This window comes from Narcine bancroftii, chromosome 4 (assembly GCF_036971445.1).
Source record: "Narcine bancroftii isolate sNarBan1 chromosome 4, sNarBan1.hap1, whole genome shotgun sequence".
Taxonomy (NCBI): domain Eukaryota; kingdom Metazoa; phylum Chordata; class Chondrichthyes; order Torpediniformes; family Narcinidae; genus Narcine; species Narcine bancroftii.
The window spans coordinates 94,022,298-94,041,621 of NC_091472.1; the positions used below are offsets into that span (position 1 = coordinate 94,022,298).

The window sequence follows — 19,324 nt, forward strand, 5'->3', positions numbered from 1 at the left end:
TTGTGGACCCTCTGGATAAAGATATCTCATTTAATTTTATCCTCATACATAGCCTCTGATCATAACAGGAGAACCTATCATATTCAAATAGTCTTTTCTACGTGGGCTCCTGGAGTTGGAATCTTGGTCCTTTGAGCAACAAATATTAATAACTCAGAATGAATAATCTGATTTTTTTTAAAAGAACTACAATTGACAGAAGTGCTATTGGTGAAGAAAGGCTATTGAGCAGGTGCAAGATTGCATTTAACTTTTGTATATATCAATGATTTTTATATCTTAAGGTACTCTAATGCATAAGGAAAATGGTTCAATAACCTAACCAAATCATTTTGTCTAAATAAAAACAGCAGCAAATGCATCTTATTTGAACAACACATTTCCATATTCCAAGTTGTTATGATGTGGTCTTAACAGATGATTTATTTTCCATATAAATGAATTTAAAACACTTTAAAAGACTATTCATTTTGAAATTAATTATTTCATTTTCTTAGTTTTCTTTTCCCCTCTTTTCATGATTGCTCTGGTTTTCTTGGCAATGCCCACGAAAAATTTATTGGTGCAAAATGTTAAGGGATATTTCCTGCTAGCCACCTCTCAATTTAGCTGACAAGCATCTCAGTGTCAACTATGCACTAAAGGTTACTGGAACACGATGAATGTTTAGCAGTGACATTATGGAGAGTCATTTGGTCCATTCATCTCACCAGAGATGTGCAGATAGTTGAGCTTTCTTCAAGGTTCTTCCAGTGCCATTACAATGTATTATCAAAATGATTCACAAAATGTTTCAGAGTTCCTCATCCTTGAGAAATGATAAGGTATCTTATATTTGTTTGGTTGCCCTGTTATTTATAAATTTTGTAGATATTGTATCAGTAAGAATAAATCTGTGGAAACACTTTTCTTTTGTTCTCCCATTTTATAACAAATAAAATATCTGAAATGTCCCAATAATACCTAAAATAATGCAAGGATTTAGATTTTATAACCTGGTGTGAAAACAGAACCTGATGGGGGACATCTGACCAACAGAAGCCTCAACATTTTCTTCTGTTGAAAAAAATCAGTAGAAAATGCATATTTTGTCACCTTCCCTGCCAGAGTTCCTTTCCTCCTCTTCATCTGTTTGAATCTCAGTTCCCTGGAGTTGAATGAACTTTTGTTTGTTTGTCTGCCGAATATATTTTTGTTTTTGATTTATATATGTTGAACTATTGTCTAACAGCCAGCAGCCAACTATCCTCTGCTCAAAATTCCCAGTGCCTGATGTTGTGAAAATCTACTCACAATAAAAGCCATTTATCAGAAATGTAAGCTCTATACAAAATCTCAACATGACTCGCAAACTTAAAAATAATAAAATATTTGGAAGAAGTGACCTTTATAAGTGCATGACAATGGATATTTATTTAATATCCATTTAGCAATATAAGAATAGGTGAGGATAAAGCTTGTCTGACAACCAGGAATAGAACAGAGAATTTGTCCAGTTCATTTTTAATTTATGGACATAATGCGTGCTAACAGGCCCTTCCTGCCCTTGAGCCTTTGTCGCCCAATTACGCCCAATTGACCTACAACCTCGGCGCAATTTGAATAATGGGGCAAAACCAGAGCACTTGGAGGAAATCCATGCAGACACGGGAGAACGTAAAAATTCCTTACAGACAGCACAGGATTCTAACCCAGCTCGCTGGCACTGTAGCAGCGTTGCGCTAATCACTGCACTAATTATGCCACCCTAGTTCAAGTTTATTTATCATCCAATTGTACCAGTACAACCTAACGAGACAGCCTTCTCTGGTCCAAGGTGCAGAACAGTGCAAAATAAGTGTACAGATGTAGCACAGACAGAGACAAACAATACATAAATGCTGTACATATAAAAATAAATGTTATTAATAAATAATATCACTGTCTTCATGATATTAAAAAGTGTCTGGTGTCAATAGCAGCTGCTGTACAGTACGCAAAGAGTGAAACCTGCTGCACATAAAACCTTTGTTGATTTAATACCAGGATTTACATGAGAGCAACATGACAATGATTCAACTCATGTACACTCAATATTGGAGCATTACACTGTCCACCGATCTTTCTTTTGAGTGCATAATCCAGAATGACTTTCCAGATTCAAGTTCTAAGCTGGGGTGCTTGGGTATGCCATTTTGTCAGCAGTGCAATCATGTGAGGGAGGCTTTAGATGACCAGAAATTCCTATGGCATTATTCAAAGAAAAGCACAGAATTTCACTTGGTATTGTTGAAATACTCTCAGCAAGAAAGCAGAAATGGTCTGGTCTATCTGTCACTGCTATGTGTTAACCATTCATTGTCCACATTAGCAGCTTCCTTTCCTACCTTACAACACTTAGGATTGAGGACGTTTCTTTTGAGGGTTCTGAGGGAAAGTGAAAAGCTCAGCCTAGTGTGGGGTAGAGAGTGGGAGGTGCTTGAATGCGTCGTTTGTGAGAGGGTGCACTTGCTGTTTCTGTGCGTTCTTGATTCATGGACTTGAGTTTTTCATGAAATCCTGAAAACCCTTTCACCACTTTGAATGATCTTGGATCAGAGATTCCCGGTAATCAGAGAGGATGTTGCATTTCAAGAGGCTTTAAACACAATCTTGCTCTCTACCCTCCCTCCCCCCCGCCACCCAGTTATCTTTTCCTGTGGCAGGTTTCCTAATAGAGTGTCTGTTTCAGGAGTCTGGTGTCGAGTGAGTGAATGACATGGCCCACCCAATGTTGTTCATTGAAAAATAACTGAAGCTAGCTTTGGTTCATTTATATTTCCAGTAAATAGTGTACTCACCACAATCTTGCAAAAGCATTGAATAATAAGTAACAAATTCTGATCTTTTCAGCAACCTCACATCCTGTAGTTGGCCCATATTAAAGAGAAAATCTGCATTTCAAAAGTACTTCTCTGGCTGTAAATTTGAGCTGTTCTTGGTTCCTTCAAAATGCTATACAAATATTTATGCATCCTTTTATATATTTTTTTTCTCTGAAATTATTGAAACCTCCATACCTCAATTTATGAAAGAGGTGTATTTCTAGAAACTGTTGAGAGAAAATTTGTAAATTGAAAAGACTGAGCAAAATGCATGTTAGCACAACGTGTTTCTATGGGCAGTAAGTGGTGCCTTCGTGATGCCATCATCATCACCCTGTACAAAAACAAAGGCGAGAAATCAGACTGCTCAAACTACAGGGGAATCACGCTGCTCTCCATTGCAGGCAAAATCTTCACTAGGATTCTCCTAAATAGAATAATACCTAGTGTCACCGAAAATGTTCTCCCAGAATCACAGTGCGGCTTTTGCGCAAACTGAGGAACTACTGACATGGTCTTTGCCCTCAGACAGCTATTGAGCTGTTTAAAGCCATTGTTCTGATAACCGAAAAAAACCTTATAACCGAAAAACGTTCGGTCCCAAGCGTTTCGGATAGAGAAATGTACTGTGTTGAAATTTATAGTTAGAAACACTCATATTTAAACACATACGAAAAGTCTTGACAAAATGCTGCTGCACAGAACAGTCTTGATATCCTTGTACATGAAATTAGCATGCAGGTACAGCAACAAATCAGAGAGGCAAATGGAATGTTATTCTTTATTGCAATGGGAATACTGACTAAAAACAGGGAAGTTTTGATGTACTCCACAGGACAATGGTGAAACCACACCCATAGCCAGAATGCTGCATATAGTTTTAGTCCTTTTTTGAGAGGAGGCATTTCAGGTTCACCAGATTGTTTGGGCTCCTGCCCACATTTTGTCTATACCATGATAAAGGACTCAAGCCCGAAACATTGGTTATTATATCTTTATCTTTGCTATATAAAGTACACTGTTTGATCTGCTAAGTTTTTCCAGCATCGTGTTTTTACTTCAACCATGATGACTGCAGACTTTCATATTTTACTTAACCAGATTGATTTGTGGGATGAATGACTGTTTTCTGAGTAAAGGTTCAGGATGTTGGACAGACTTTAGTTGAAAAGAATAAATCACATAAGCGCAGAATGTAAAAGATTCCTGAGGGAAGTGCTACAAATCCAAATCTGGGGCAGTGGGGGACAGCAAAACTTCACGGCCAGATGTACTCAATGTCTCTACACCCAATTTGACCACAAGAACAAGGAAGAACAACCACTGCGCACCCACACTGCTCATTCTCTCCTGTCCATATCCAAGGATGACATGGGCAGCCTTCAGGAGAGTGAATCAAAGAAAGCATTTGGTCCGGATTGTGTACCCAGCTATATTAAAAATCTGTGCTGACCAAATTGCCATTGTATTCATGGATATCTTCAACATCTTCAACACCTGGTTCAAACACCCATCAATTTTACCAGTGCAGAAGAAGAGTGTGATAACTTGCCGAAATGACCAGTGCCCACTCACATCCACAGTGATGAAGTGTTTTGAAAGGCTGGTGTTGAAGCATATCAGCTCCAGTCTGATCAGCAGCATAGATCCATTCCAATTTGCCTATTGTAGCAACAGGTCTACGGTGGAAGCAAACTCAATGTGTCTACAAAAAGCCCTCAAACACCTGGACAGCAAAAATGCATATTTCATGTGCTCTTTATCCACTATAGTTCACCATTTACAGTGGGCAGCACAGTTAGTGTAGCAGTTAGCGCAAAGCTGTTACAGCACCAGCGATTAGGACTGGAGTATGAATCCTGCACTGTCTGTAAGAAGTTTGTACATTCTCCCTGTGTCTGCATGGGTTTCCTCTGAGTGCTCCAGTTTCCTCCCACCATTCAAAATGTACCAGGAGTTATAGGTCAATTGGGTGTAATTGGGTGGCATGGGCTGAAATGACCTGTTACTATGTTGTTCCAGCAGTCCCCAGGTTATGAACGTTTGGGTTACAAACAACTCGTACTTATGAACGGGCTATTCATCAATTCACGAGTGCACAAAATTGTGCCCCAATTTTTGCATTTGCATCAATGCGCATAATGTGCATCCACATTGTGAACATTGTGCCCTGATTCATGCATGTGCATTATTCCCCGATTTGTGCATGTGCACACAATATTACCTCATGAACGCTCAATAAGAACCGTAAGTACCTGTTCTGCCTTATGTATAAATTTAGCTTATGGACACACCCAAGTAACAGAACAAATTCATAACCTGGGAACTGTCTGTTTCATCTTGTATTCGTATGTGTGGGTTCTTAGACAACACATGGATGAAAGAAAAGTTTCTTTACTTTAAAGTTGATGTAAACAGCACCATGAGGCATGCCATGAGGCTGCAAGCCTCCTTTACAAATCTTGCATACTGTGTCTCCTGTGTCAGCCCCTGCTGGAAGCCAAGTATAATTAAACAGGAGCTATAATCAAGGCCTTACTAGTAGCCAAGCAAACATGATCACTATCATTACACTATCTGCATGTCTAAATTTAAATATAAAAAACAATAACACTTTTCACCCCCTCAAATTGATCAGCCATCTCCAAGACCTGGGACTCAACACCCCACTGTGTAATTGAATCATGGATTTCCTCAGCTCCAAACCACAATCAGTGAGGGTTGGTGAGAACATCTCCTACACAATCTCCATAGTACCAGAGCACCACAGGGCTTTGATCTTAGCCCCATGTTCTACTCGCTATGCACCTATGACTGTGTGGCTTGGTATGACAACACCATTTACAAATTCACTGACGATACCATGGTAGTGGGTTGTATAAAAAGGGGCCATGAGTCAGTATGCAGAGGGAAGATTGAAAACTTGGCTGAATGGTGTACCAACAACAACCTCACAATCAATGTCACCAAAACCAAGGAGCTGATTGTTGACTTCAGGAAGGGCAAACCAGAGGTATACAATCCAGAGATCACTGGGGGATCAGAGGTGGAAAAGGTGAGTAAATTTAAGTTCTTGGGAATCACCATCACAGAGGATCTTTCCTGGACCCAACACATTAACAGCATTGTGAAGAAAGCACGTCTTCCTCAGAAGTTTGTGGAGGTTTGGTATCGCATCAGAAACCCTGGCAAATTTCTATGGATGTGTGGTGGAAAATGTGCTGACCGGCTGCATCACAGTCTGGTATGGGGACACCAATACCCCTGAGTGTAAATGTTTACAAAAAGTAGGGAACACAGCAAAGGACGTCACAGGTAAAACTCTCCCACCATTGAGAACATCTATAGGGAACATTACCATTGGAGACCAACAGCCATCATCAAGGATCCACAATACCCAGCACATGCTCAGTTCTCATTGCTACCATCAGAAAAAAGGTATAGGTGCCAAAGACTTGCACCACCTGCTACCCCTCCACCATCAGACTCCTCAACAAAAAACTCAATCAGGGACTTATTTAAGGATTCTTACTTTTGCACTTTATTGATTTTTTTCTCTCTGTATTGCACTGTTTATTTACATTTGTTTATTTGTTTAAATGTGTATGTTGAGCCCATTTTTGTTTTGTTTTTCAAGTGGTAATTCTGCCTGGTTCACAGGAATAGGAATCTCAGGGTTGTATGTGATGTCATGTATGTACTCTGACAATAAATCTGAAATCTAAAATTGGTTGTTTCCCCTCAAGTGAGGTATCTTGAACCAGGAGGTATTCTCTCTGAATACGGTGCAGCCTATTTAGGATGGTCACAAAGAGGAATTTCCTCTCTCTTATAGCTGTGAACTTCTGCAATTCTCCATCCCCGAGAGTGGTGGAGGACAAATCATTCAATATATTCAAGGGGAATTACCTCTCAACAAATTCAAGTCCAAGGAGCTTATTATTGATTTTATGAAGGCCAAGGGATCATGCACCTCTCTGCATTGATGGGATGGATACGGTATCGTTAAAATCTTCAAGTTCCTGACAGTCCATATTTCAGAAGATTTCTCCAGGAGCCAGCACATTGAGGAAACTGTGAAGAAGGCACACCTCTATACCTCCACTTTCCAAGAAGATTTAGCATATCACCAAATACTCCATCAAACTTCTTCAGGTACACTAAGAAAGTTTATTGGCTGGTTACATCACAGCCTAGTTTGGTAATTCAAGTGCCCAGAGATGCAGAAGATAGTAAACATAGCCATGTACATTGCAGGCTTTTACCTCCCATTCATTGAAGGATCTATGTGAGGCACTGCCTGAAGAATGCAGCCATCATCATAAAGGACCCCATTATTCTGCTCACAACCTCTTCTCACTGCTACCTCTGGCCAGAAGGTACAGAAGCCTGAAGACCAGTACCTCTAGGTTCAAGAACAGTTTCTTTCCAACAGGTCATATCAGGAACTATTTATTGTCATATAATAAAATAGAAATGTAATATTACGTGGTAGCACACCACTAGGCAGGCGAACCGGTCCTGCTTGTAATCCATGCGGCGGGGCAGCCGGCCAAAATGACGCCGTCGGGGTTTTTCCCTTCTTCTCTACACAGGGCTCAGAAGCCCGCGCTGGGGGATCACATGATGCCTGAGTGACATCAGTGCCCCCCAGAGCAGTTCTCAGCCAGGTCCGGGCTGGGAGTATAAGTCCAGCCCAGCAGCCTGCAATAAATCAGTTCTGCTCATTGAGCTCAACCCATCTGGTTGTGTGTTCTTTCAGTAGCAGTGTAGCTGCCGCCACAATTGGTGACCCCGACTGGTTCAAGCGTCTTTGAACCCATCATGAGCGAACTTGGGGTCAGTGCTATAGGCGTCAAGCTGCCTGACTTCTGGGTTCAGGAGCCGGAGACCTGGTTCGGCCAAGCGGAGACTCAGTTTCACCTCCGCCAGATTTCATTCTACCATGTGGTCGCCGCCCAAACCCGTGCTGCACCTCATTCAGCACCCACCCGCTGAAGACAAATCGAGACCATCAAGCGAGTGCTCACCGGATCCCTCGGACTATCCAGCTGCCAGTGTGCCGCTCGGATGCTGCACCTCGACACCTTGGGGGACAGGTCCCCGATGGAGCTGATGGATGAGATGCTTGAGCTCATGGGTGATCACACCAACTCTCCACTCTTCGACTGCATTTTCCTCGGCCATCTGCCCGAGGACATCCAGCCGTTACTGGCCCAAGAGAGCTTTACTGACCCGAGGAAGATTACTCAGAAGACCCAAGAGCTATGGCTCGAGCGATTCCCGGAGGGCTCAGCGGTCCAGCAGGTCATGATGCACGGGCATGATCATGCCAAGCCCACCCCTAGCATTATGGTAAAACATCCGGCCCCTGCAGAGGCCACCGAGTGCATAACCAGGGGCACGGCATCTGCTCCAGGCCTCTGCTTCTACCACCAGTGCTGAGAGCCAAGACTTGGAAGTATCGTCAGACCTGCTCATTCCAGGGAAATGAGCAGGCCGGCCACTGTTAATGGTTGTGGCAGCTGGCCAAGGACACAACCTCTTCTACCTACGGGACTCAGTCAGCTGCCGGCGGTTCCTCGTCGACACTGGGGCCCAGATCCTGGCCACAGCCATCAAGTCCAGGAACTGACCTTGAGGTCCTTCCCTCAATGCGGCCAACGCAACCAGAGATCCGGATGTATGGAGACGAGACAATCCACTTCCAGATCGGCCGATGAAATTTTTCATGGAGGTTCAGCGTCTCGTCCCTTCTGACCATCTTGGGTGCCGACTTCCTCCTCACCCACAAGCTTCTGGTGGACATTCGGGGTAGGTGCCTGGTGGATGCCTGTACTTTCCAGGCCATTCGCCTCGATGCCTCCTGCACAGAGTAGCCGCAGATGGCCATGATCAGCACACCCAGAGACGATTTCCAGCGAATCCTAGATGAGTTTCTGTCCCTCCAATCCACAGTTCTCCGCTGCCTTGCCGCGCCACGGGGTGTTCCACCACATCCTCACCCAGGGCCCATCGGTTCACGCCAAGGCACACCGGCTCCCGCCTGACAAGCTCCAGGTGGCAAAGGAGGAGTTTTTGCATCTGTTGGAGCTGGGGATCATTCGGTGGTTTGACAGCCCGTGGGCCTCGCCCATCCACCTGGTCCTGAAAGCCTCCAGCGGCTGGCACCCCTGAGGAGACTATCAACGACTCAATGAGGCGACAGTTCCTGACTGTTACCCCATCCCTCACATCCAGGACTTTATGGCCAACCTGCATGGTGCAACGGTTTTCTCCAAGGTTGACCTGGTGTGCAGGTATCACCAAATCCCGGTGCACCCTGAGGACATACCCAAGTCGGCCATCATCATCCCCTTCGGCTCGTTCAAATTCCTTCGCATGCCGTTAGGGCTCAAGAATGCCGCTCAGACCTTCCAACGCCTCATGGACTCAGTGGGCAGGGACCTGGATTTCATCTTCATTTACTTAGACGACATCCTCGTTGCCAGCAGGCCCACCTATGCACCATCTTCTCCCGGCTGGCCGACTTCGGCCTCACCATCAACCCAGCCAAGTGCCAGTTTGGGAAAGAGTCCATGCAGTTCCTGGGCCATACAATCACGGTCGAGGGAGCCACGCCCGCCACTACGAAGGTTGCTGCTATCACGGAGTTCTCATGTCCGGACAATCTCAAAGGGCTGCTCGAGTTCATGGGTATGGTCAACTTCTACAAACGATTCATCCTGGGAGCTGCGCGCATCATACAGCTGCTATTCGCCCTCATCGCAGCCAAGCACAAAACACTCACCTGGACCCCAGAGGCCTGCAGTGCATTCGAGGCCACCCAAGACGCCCTCGTGAAGGCTACCATGCTCACTCACGTGCACACCGACCTGCATATGGTGCTCTCCGTCGATGCCTCTGCCACAGCCGTCGGCGCCGGCCTGGAGCAGCAGGTGAACGGACAATGGAAGCCGCTGGCATTCTTCAGCTGGCTTCTCCACCCGCCAGAGCACAGGTATGGCGGTGCGGCATTTCCACTATTTCTTGGAGGGGAGGACTTTTACCATTTTCACTGACCACAAACTGCTCACCCAGGAACTCGTGATGGCGAAGGACCCCTGGTTGGCCCGCCAACAGCGTCACCTCTCCTTCATGTCGGAGTTTACCACCGACATCTGGCACAAGGCGGTGAAGGACAATGTGGTCGCCGATACATTCTTGCGACTGGCCATCTGCGCACTGACTCCCGGCCTTGACTTCGTCCAGCTCGCCATGGACCAAAGTCCGATGAGGAGACGCTAGCCTTCAGGACTGCCATCAAGGGCCTGTGGTTCCGAGACCTCCCGACTCCGAGCGGCAGAAGCACCTTCCTGTGCGATATCTCCATGGGCACCCCGCGGCCATTGGTTCCCCAGCAGTGGCACAGGCAAGTCTTCCATCACATCCACGACCTTTCGCACCCATCCATCAGGTCCACAGGCTGTTCGTCTGGCACGGGCTCCAGAAGCAGATCATGGGCTTAGCCAGAACATGCACCCCTTGACAGATGTCCAAGGTACACAGGCACACCAGGGCACCTGTGCAACAAATCAAGGATGTCCAGGAACGGTTCAGCCACATTTGTGTGGATATAGTGGGGCCCTTACCCATTTCCTGGGGTAACCATTACATGTTCACAGTGGTGGACTGCACCACTCATTGGCCCGAGGCGATCCCGATGCCGGAATCCTCCATGGACTCCTGCTTCTGAGCGCTGTTGCATGGCTGGGTCACCTGGTTTGGCGTTCCGAATCACCTCACCAGCGATCGGGGCACCCAGTTCACCTCTGTGCTCTGGGCACAGCTCTACTCGCTGGAGACGTGAAATGGCCGTGAGTTGTGTCTGGGTGGTGGTGGGGGTGCAAAGGAGTCAACAGGTTGGGGATCGAGCTACACCATACCACGGCCTATCACCCGCAGGCCAATGGAATGGTCGAGCGTCTCCACCGCCACCTTAAGTCGGCACTTATGGCCCGCCTCATCGGTCCTGACTGGGTGGACAAACTGTCTTGGGTGCTCCTGGGCATCCGCTCCACGCCCAGGCATCATCAGCTGAGCTGGTCAATGGCACACCGCTGGCACTTCCTGGTGAGTTCATCAACGCACCTCACAACCCCCAACGGTTGCTGCTTGAGCTGCTCTCCACCTCCGGGCCCACTTGGACTCCTTTGCATCTCCACCACCACCTAGACACAACTCACAGCCATCTCACATCCCCAGCGAGTAGAGTACATTTTTATTCGGCGGGGACCGCCCGCAACACCTCTGCAGAGACCTTACGAGGGGCCGTTCAAGGTTGTCCAGCATTCAGGGTCTACGTTCACGCTGGTCATCGGCAGCAGGCGGGAACTGTTTACTGTGGACAGGCTGAAGCCACTGTACCTCGTCCCCACCGAACCAGTGATTGTGGCCCAGCCCAAGAAGCGAGGCCGCCCAGCTAAAAAGGACATCGGCGCCAGTTCTGGGGGGGGGGGGTCTGTATGGCGGCACACCTCTAGGCAGGTGAATCAGCCCCACTTGTAATCCACGCAGCGGGGCAGCCAGCCAAATGGCGCCGTCGGGGGTTTCCCCTTCTTCTCGGCACAGGGCTCAGAAGCCCACACTGGGGGATGACGTGACACCTGGGTGACGTCATTCCCACCCCGCCCCCCCCCCCCCCTCAGTGCAGTTCTCAAACAGGTCCGGGCTGGGAGTATAAGTCCAGCCCAGCAGCCTTCAATAAATCAATTCTGCTCACTGAGCTCAACCCGTCTGGTTGTGTGTTCTTTCAGTAGCAGTGTAGTCTGCCACTACAATTATATGATATTGCATTTGATCTGTCAAAGGATCACAAGGCATCAGTTAAGTTCAAACCATTGGCAACCCAAGCCCAGATACAAACCTCTGACATGATGAGAAAGCATTCAGCTCTTTAGGAGTCCTTCTTCCCCTTCACACCCTCTCAAACCCTGATTCCAATATCATAATCCAGATATGTTTATCGTGAGTCATCCTCAAGCAGCCTGTAGCTTGTGTGGGCACTTTGAACTCAACTCTCCAGCAACCCACAGCCTATCTGGGTTCTTTGACTGCAAGTTGCCATCAGCTTCATCAGTGTGTGTCCTTCAGCCACAGAGCCCCTCGCTGCACCACTGTGGTCACCATCATTAGGGTTTTCTTCTCTGCTTCACTTTCTCAGTCAGGTGGTTGTCCCCATTTCTGATGCCCTACATCAGTCCATTACAACTCCTTACAGACTATTCACCCCAGAAGGGAGGAGGCAGGAGAGGCAAGGGTAGGAGGCAGACATTCGAGGGTGTGGATATTGTTGAGGAGGATGATCTACCAGGGACAAGTCATAGTGGTCACATCTCTGGCACAGATTCTCGCTCTTCGGCTAAGAAGGGAAGGAGGGAAAAGGAGGAGAGTGATAGTTATTGGGGATTTAGGTTCTCTGAGCAAAATCAAGTCTCTTGGATGGTATGTTGCCTCCCAGGTTCTAGGGTCTGATCGAGTCCACAGCATTCTCAAGCAGGAGGGTTAGCAGCCAGTTGTAGTGGGCCACGTTGGTACCAATGACATAGATAGAAGTTGAGATGATGTCCTGAAGAGGGATTATAGGGAGTGAGGAAAGAAGCTGGAAAGCAGAACCTCAAGGACAGCAATCTCGGGATTGCTGCCTGTGCCATGCACCAGTGATGGAAGGAGTAGGAAGCTGTGGCAGATGAAAGCATATCTGAAGAGTTGGTGCAGGGGTTCAGATTCATGGATGACAGGGATCTCTTCTGGGAAGGTCAGACTCGTATAAATAGAATGAGCTGCACTTGAGCTAGAGAGGAACCAGTATACTGGTGGATATGTTTGCTAGAGCTGTTGGAAAGAGTTTGAATGGTTCCACAGCCCCCTTCCCAGTTCAGGACAGTCAACCAACATGGACACCGTTCCATTCTATTGTGAATAAAATCTGAAAAAAATCAATTTTACACAATTTACTGTCTTTTGGAGTTATTGATGGTTCATCAAATGATTTAATTGACAAATCCAAAACTGTTCCAAACAGGCTGAAAGGTCTGCATTATCAGTTGGGTCACAACTGGAATGGTAATATAAATACAACAACTGCCCTGGGTTTGTGGCAGGAGGAAAATATCCAAAAGGGCTTCTGCTGGCAATTATTTCTCAGTTCAGGAACATCCCTCCACCCTTCCAGGAAAGTGAATTTGGCTTGGGAATTGTGGTGTGAACAGTGTCAGGCTCATCTATAATTCTTTCCACAACTCAATTACTTGTCAGAGCTCAATCTCTTGGATCAAACCTAAATTATGATCACCAGCGGTTGTGAATCATCAGGGCCAGCCAGCATCTGCAAGAAGAAATTTCATGGATGCAAAGAGTTATCTTGTTTGATTTGGCAGCAGTGAAATGAGAATATAATCCACCTCCAAAAACATTAAATTTGTCATGTTACATCTGCAGTATTACTGGACCTATGAATTAATAACTAGTTAATAATTATGGTTTATACACCTAGAAAACTAATGCCATCAAAAAAATCATGTTTAAAGCTCGATTGGAAAACAGTCAAGCACTTGTTTTTTTCTGTTTTAATGGTATTATTTGAAGGATGGAATTTATACTTCTATAATATTATTCCACATCTCTCATTAAATTTCCACTTTAATCCACACACAGAGAAGCGCATGAAGTTTGTTAGTCGGGTGCAGCTGCCATTTTGCAAAGAATAATGTATTTACAACAGCAATGTTGGAGAGTCTAGCAATTTTTTTATTGTTGTGGGTTAAAGGAAATAAATTTGTCAGGCACCTAGGTTTATTCAATCTGAAAACTTATCAACATATTCATGGATATCTTCAACATCTCACTGCAGCAGGGCATGGTACCCACCTGTTTCAAACAGGCCTTAACCGTACTGGTTCCCAAGGACAGTGCAGTAGCCTGTCTAAATGACTATCGACATAGACTATCGACTATGGCACTCATATCAACAGTGATGAAGTGTTTTGGTGTTGAAGCCTATCAGCTCCTGTCTGAGCAGCGACATAGATCCATTCCAATTCCCCTCTCGTAGCATCAGCCATCTTAATGGCTCTACACAAAGCTCTGGAACACCTGAACAGCAAAGATGCATACATCAGGATGCTCTTTATTGACTACAGTTTAGCATTTAACTTCATCATCCCCTAAAAATTGATCAGCAAACTCCAAAACCTAGAACTCAACACTCCACTGTGTAAAGGATCCTTGATTTCCTCACCTACAGATCACAATCAGTGATGACTGGCAAGAACATCTCCTCCACAATCTCCATCAGAACTGGAGCACCAGAGTCCTGTAATCTTAGCCCCCTGCTCTACTCGTTTTACACCTATGACTATGTGACTTGATATGACAACAACACCATCTACAAATTTGCTGATGATACCATGGAAGTGGGTTGTATAAAAAGAGGTGATGAGTCAGTATACAGGATGAAGATTGAAAACTTGGCTGAATGATGCACCAACATTAACCTCACACTCAAGGTCACCAAAACCAAGGAGATGATTGTTGACTTCAGGAAAGGAAAACCAGATGTGTACAATCCAGTGATCATTGGGAGATCAGAGGTTGAGAGGGTGAGCAAAATTAAATTCTAGAGCCAGCACAGTTGGCACTCATGTCTGCATGGGCTTTCCCTAGGGCCTCCAGTTTCTTCCCATGTTCAAAATGTAGCATGAGTTGTAGGATAATTGGGTGAAAATTGGCATGGACTCATGGTGGAAATGATTGTTACTGTGCTGTACATCTAAATTTAAATTTTAAAATATCACTATCTCAGATGATCTTTCCTGGAGCCAACACACTAATCTTCAGAATTGCTATCTTATCACTCCAATAAACCAAACTTTGAAGATGCAATTTTATGTAGCTTTAATTCATTGATATAAACGGATAAACATTTTGCATAACTTTGCATCAAGATTTTCATAACAATGAAGCATTCGGCTATATTAAAAAACAATGATATAAAATTATAATAAGAGATGATTAAGACAATAAGAAATGATTAAGATGAATTCAAAGAAAAGTATTTCGATGCTTACATCTGAAGAATGATAAATCAAGCTCCGAGTCTGCATGGATATTATGACATATGACATCATAGTAGCTATAGTAACACTACAAACAATTCTTATTCCTTAAAGGGATAGTCATAAAATTATCTACAAATCAGAAGCACAAGGCTTATCCTTTACACTTTCCTCAAACTGGGTCTAGAGGATTATCTTGCTTATTTCCAAATGTCTAATTTATTTCTTTTCCTAGACTGCTTCTGACTAAGCAAATTCTTTCACATAGCCAGCATTTGCTGTCTTTCCACAGGTCTTCCTCTGGAACTTTATATTGGAAAGGCTCCTGCTGTGTTGAAATTATTGCAGTTGCATACATCAGCATCATGGGCTTGACGAAACTATTTATTTAATGAAGTCTGCGCAGTTGGACCTTCTTCCACTAACCCTACCCTTAGTACTGCTGTGTAGGTATGTTTTAGCCAATGATTCACCTGCAGTCACTTCTCACCATGTTTGCCTTGCTACCTATGAAAGAATCTATCATTGAACTCAACCTATATTTTTATCTTGACATCACCCAAAAATGCAGTATCAGTTTCTGTATGTAAGCTAACAGCACCAATTGTGACACCTCTCAAACCCTCCAAATATGCTTCATGCTCACTATTGAATGAGTAGAAACTTCCTCTAGCTAAATGCCTGAAGCCATTGTCTTTCATCTCACTACAAACTCTGATCCATAGCCTCTGATTCCTTTCATTTCCTCGGCAACTTCCAGTCTGTTTGCAGCTTTGGTGTCCAATGATCCTAAGATGAGATTTAGACCATTTATCTGCACTATTAACAAGATCACCTACTCCTACCTTTGTAGTCAAAAAGAAAAAATTAGATCTGTTGAAAATCTGAAATAAAATAAAGTAATGGAGCTGAAATTTTGACTGCTTCTCTCCACATCTGCTCTCTGTGGAGTATTTTGAGTGTTTTCCGATTTTTTTCCGCTTTGTGACCTCACCCATATCTACTCCTGACTCCCTTCATCTGCTGTTGAAATCCTCAGAGAATCCCCAAAAATAGAGACAATTTTGTTGTCTCTACTTTTCAATATTTGAACAAGCTCCTGAAGGGCCTCCCAAATTCAATCCTCTAACTACAAACTTGAGATGATTATCCAAAACCCTGCTTTCCTCATGGCAGGTGTGTGGCTTCCATCAGCATATGAATGCTGATCTACATTCGTTCCTAATTAAACCCTATTTGGTTTAAAAATTCATGTGTTTGTTTTCAAGTATCTCTGTAAAGTGGCAACTCCCCATGACTGAGTCTCTTCCAATATTAAGTCTGGTCATCCAGTTCTAGAAATAATCTGTGATTTAGCTTTCTTGTTGCTAAGATCTTAAAATTCCAGCTAAACTTCTTCACAGCTTTGCAACTTGTTCATCATTTAAAACAAAACTGCACTTAAAATCTACCAGTTTAACAAAGCATTGTGGCAGTGTGAGCAGTGGAAGAAACACAGCCACCACGTTGAGGGTCGTTAACGACAGTTGTTATTCAAATTCAGCACGCCCCTTTAAAGGCAGCATGAGCTCAGTCTCCTGGTGCATTGTAACATAATCGCTGCCCAGGGTGCGCGCTGGAAGGGATGCTGGAGTCAGAGAGAAACCTCTGACAATGCCATTTCCCCATGGCTGCCCCACCACGTGGCGATACAAGCGGGGCTGGTTCACGATGAGAATGTGCGCCACCACACAACCCCCACCTCCCCAGAACCGGCTACACTTCCTGTCGCTTTAGCGGCCAGCCCTGGCGCTTGGAACGGCCATCTGCACTTGCTGTGATGTCCAGATGGGCCGCCTTCAGGCAGGGAAAGCGGTGCGCCATAGACCATCTCTGCTGGTGAAGCCTGCAGGTCCTCCTTGGGTGCCGTCCTAATCCCGAGGAGGGCCCAGGGTAGTTTGTCCGCACAGTCTGGTCTGGAGAGCCTGGCCATAAGCGATGCCTTCAGGTGCCTGTGGAACCTCTTCTCCAACCCGTTGGACTGCGGGTGGTATGCTGTGGTGTGGTGGAGCTTGACCTCCAGGAGCTTTGCCATCTGAATCCATAGGGCAGATGTGAACTGCACACCTCTGTCGTTAGTGATGTGCGCAGGGACTCCGAAAAGGCTGACCAGAGTCCTGGCGCACGTCTCCGCAGAGGCCTCCTTAATCGGGACGGTCTCCAGCCACCTTGTGGCCTGATCCACCACTGTGAGGAGGTAACGAGCCTCCTTGGACAGGGGCCTGACAACATCAACGTGGATGTGTTGGAATCTGTGAACCGCCGGGTCGAAGTTCTGGATGGGGCTCACGTGTGTCGCTGGACCTTGGAGGTCTGGCACCTGGTAAAGTTCCTGGCCAGTTCCGCCACCTCCTTCTTCAGCCCGTGCCACACAAACTGCTCCGCGACCATTCGCACGGTTGTCTTTACCGCTGGGAGAGCGAGGTCGTGGATCAGACTAAAGACCTTCGTCCTCCAGAGCAGTGGGACCACTGGGCGCGGCATGCCTGTTAAGACGTCGCAGAGCAATGTGTCTGGGCTGTTGGGCACAAGGACATCCTTAAGTTTGAGGCCCGAGATGGCGGTCCGCAAGACCTGCATCTCCACATCGTTCCTCTGTGCCTGAACCAGTTGCTCGTAATCCAGGCCGGGCATGAAAGTGTTGATGGCTGGATGGGAGAGCACATCCACCACTATATTTTCCTTGCCAGCCCTGTGTCGGATGTCATTCGTGAACTCAGACACATACGATAGGTGGTGCTGCTGTCTGGTGGACCATGGATCCATGGCCATCGCCAGTGCTTGAGTGAGGGGTTTGTGATCCATGAAGGCTGTGAACGGCCTGCCCTCAAGGAAGTAGCGGAAATAGCAGGTGGCCAGATACAGCGCCAGGAGCTCCCAGTCGAAGGCGCTGTATTTGAGTTCCGGCACGCGCAGTTGCTCGCTGAAAAAGGCCAGTGGGCGAAATTGTCCATCGAGCCACTGTTCCTTAACCCCCCCCACCGCCATAGCTGAGGCGTCCAGCGATAACGCCATGCGGACCTCCGGCTGCTGATCCACCAGCAGTGTAGTGCTGGCTAGAGCCTCCTTTGTTGCGATGAAAGCCCTGTCCTCCTCCTCTGACCACGATAAAGTCTTTTCTTTGGTGGCCATGAGCGCGAACAATGGGCTCCGGGGATGAAACAATGGTAAAAGTTCACCGTCCCCGTGAACTCTTGGATGCCTTTCAGGGTGGTAGGTTTGTGGAATCGTTGAACAGCCGCTACCTTCTCCGGTGCTGGCTTGGCCGCAGCCGCCGAAATAAGGTGCACCAGGAACTGGAGGGACTCCTTGCCGAACTAGCATTTGGCCACGTTGACCATGAGGCCGAAGTCCGTCAGCCAGACAAAGAGTGTTGCAGAGGTGGGCTTTGTGTTCATCGCGGTTGCGACTGGCAATGAGAATATAGTCCAGGTAAATGAACACAAAGTCCAGGTCTTTTCCAACCATGTCCATGAAGCGCTGGAACGTTTGGACCGCGTTCTTTAGACTGAAGGGCATACGCAGGAACTCGAAGAGGCCGAAAGGGGTGATAATGGCCATCTTACCCACGTCGTCTCGATGCACCAGGATCTGATGGTATCCCCCCATGAGGTCCACTTTGAAGAAGACCCGTGCACCGTGGAGGTTGGCGGAGGAGTCCTGTATGTGGGACACCGGGTACCTGTCGGATGTGGTTGTATTGTTCAAATGATGGTTTTCCCTGCACAGTCTCCAGCCCCCGGACGATTTCAGGACCATAAGGAGCGGCGATGCCCAGGTGCTGTCCGAGTGCAGACGATTCCCAGTTCCTGGAACCTGGAGAACTCGTCCTTTGCCTGCAGGAGCTTCTCAGGCAGCAGCCTTCTGGGTCTAGCGTGCAGTGGGGGGGCCCTGTGTGACGATATGGTGGAAGACCCCATGCTGGGCAGGGCGGTGTTGAACTGTGGCTCTAAGATGGTGGGGAATTTGTGGAGGACCTTGTTGAACACTGGTGGCGGCTACGGTGGCGACTTCAGGCCTGCGGGTTTCTGCTGTGTCCAGTCGGATGGAGTGGAACGTTCGGACATTGACCAGCCTTTTGCCCTTTATATCAACCAGTAAGCTGTGAGCTCTGAGGAAGTTGCCCCCTAACAGCGCAGTGTCCACGGAGGCTAGGACAAATCTCCAGTGAAACTTCTCCTTTTCGATGTGGATCTGTGCCCTGCGGCCATAGGTCCTGATGATGGAGCTGTTGGCCGCCCACAGGGTTTGATCTCGAGATCAGGTGCGAGTCTCTAATGCTGTGGGGGGAATGACGCTGAGCTCAGCCCCTGTATCCACCAGGAATCAGCGGCCGGTGGATTTGTC

At 46.5% G+C, this 19,324-nt stretch overlaps 1 protein-coding gene across 1 annotated transcript in view; it reads left to right on the plus strand.

Moving 5' to 3' along the window:
* Positions 1-19,324, plus strand: part of prkn (parkin RBR E3 ubiquitin protein ligase) — a 1,164,186-nt gene that overhangs the window by 717,880 nt on the left and 426,982 nt on the right. The window lies entirely within an intron of this gene.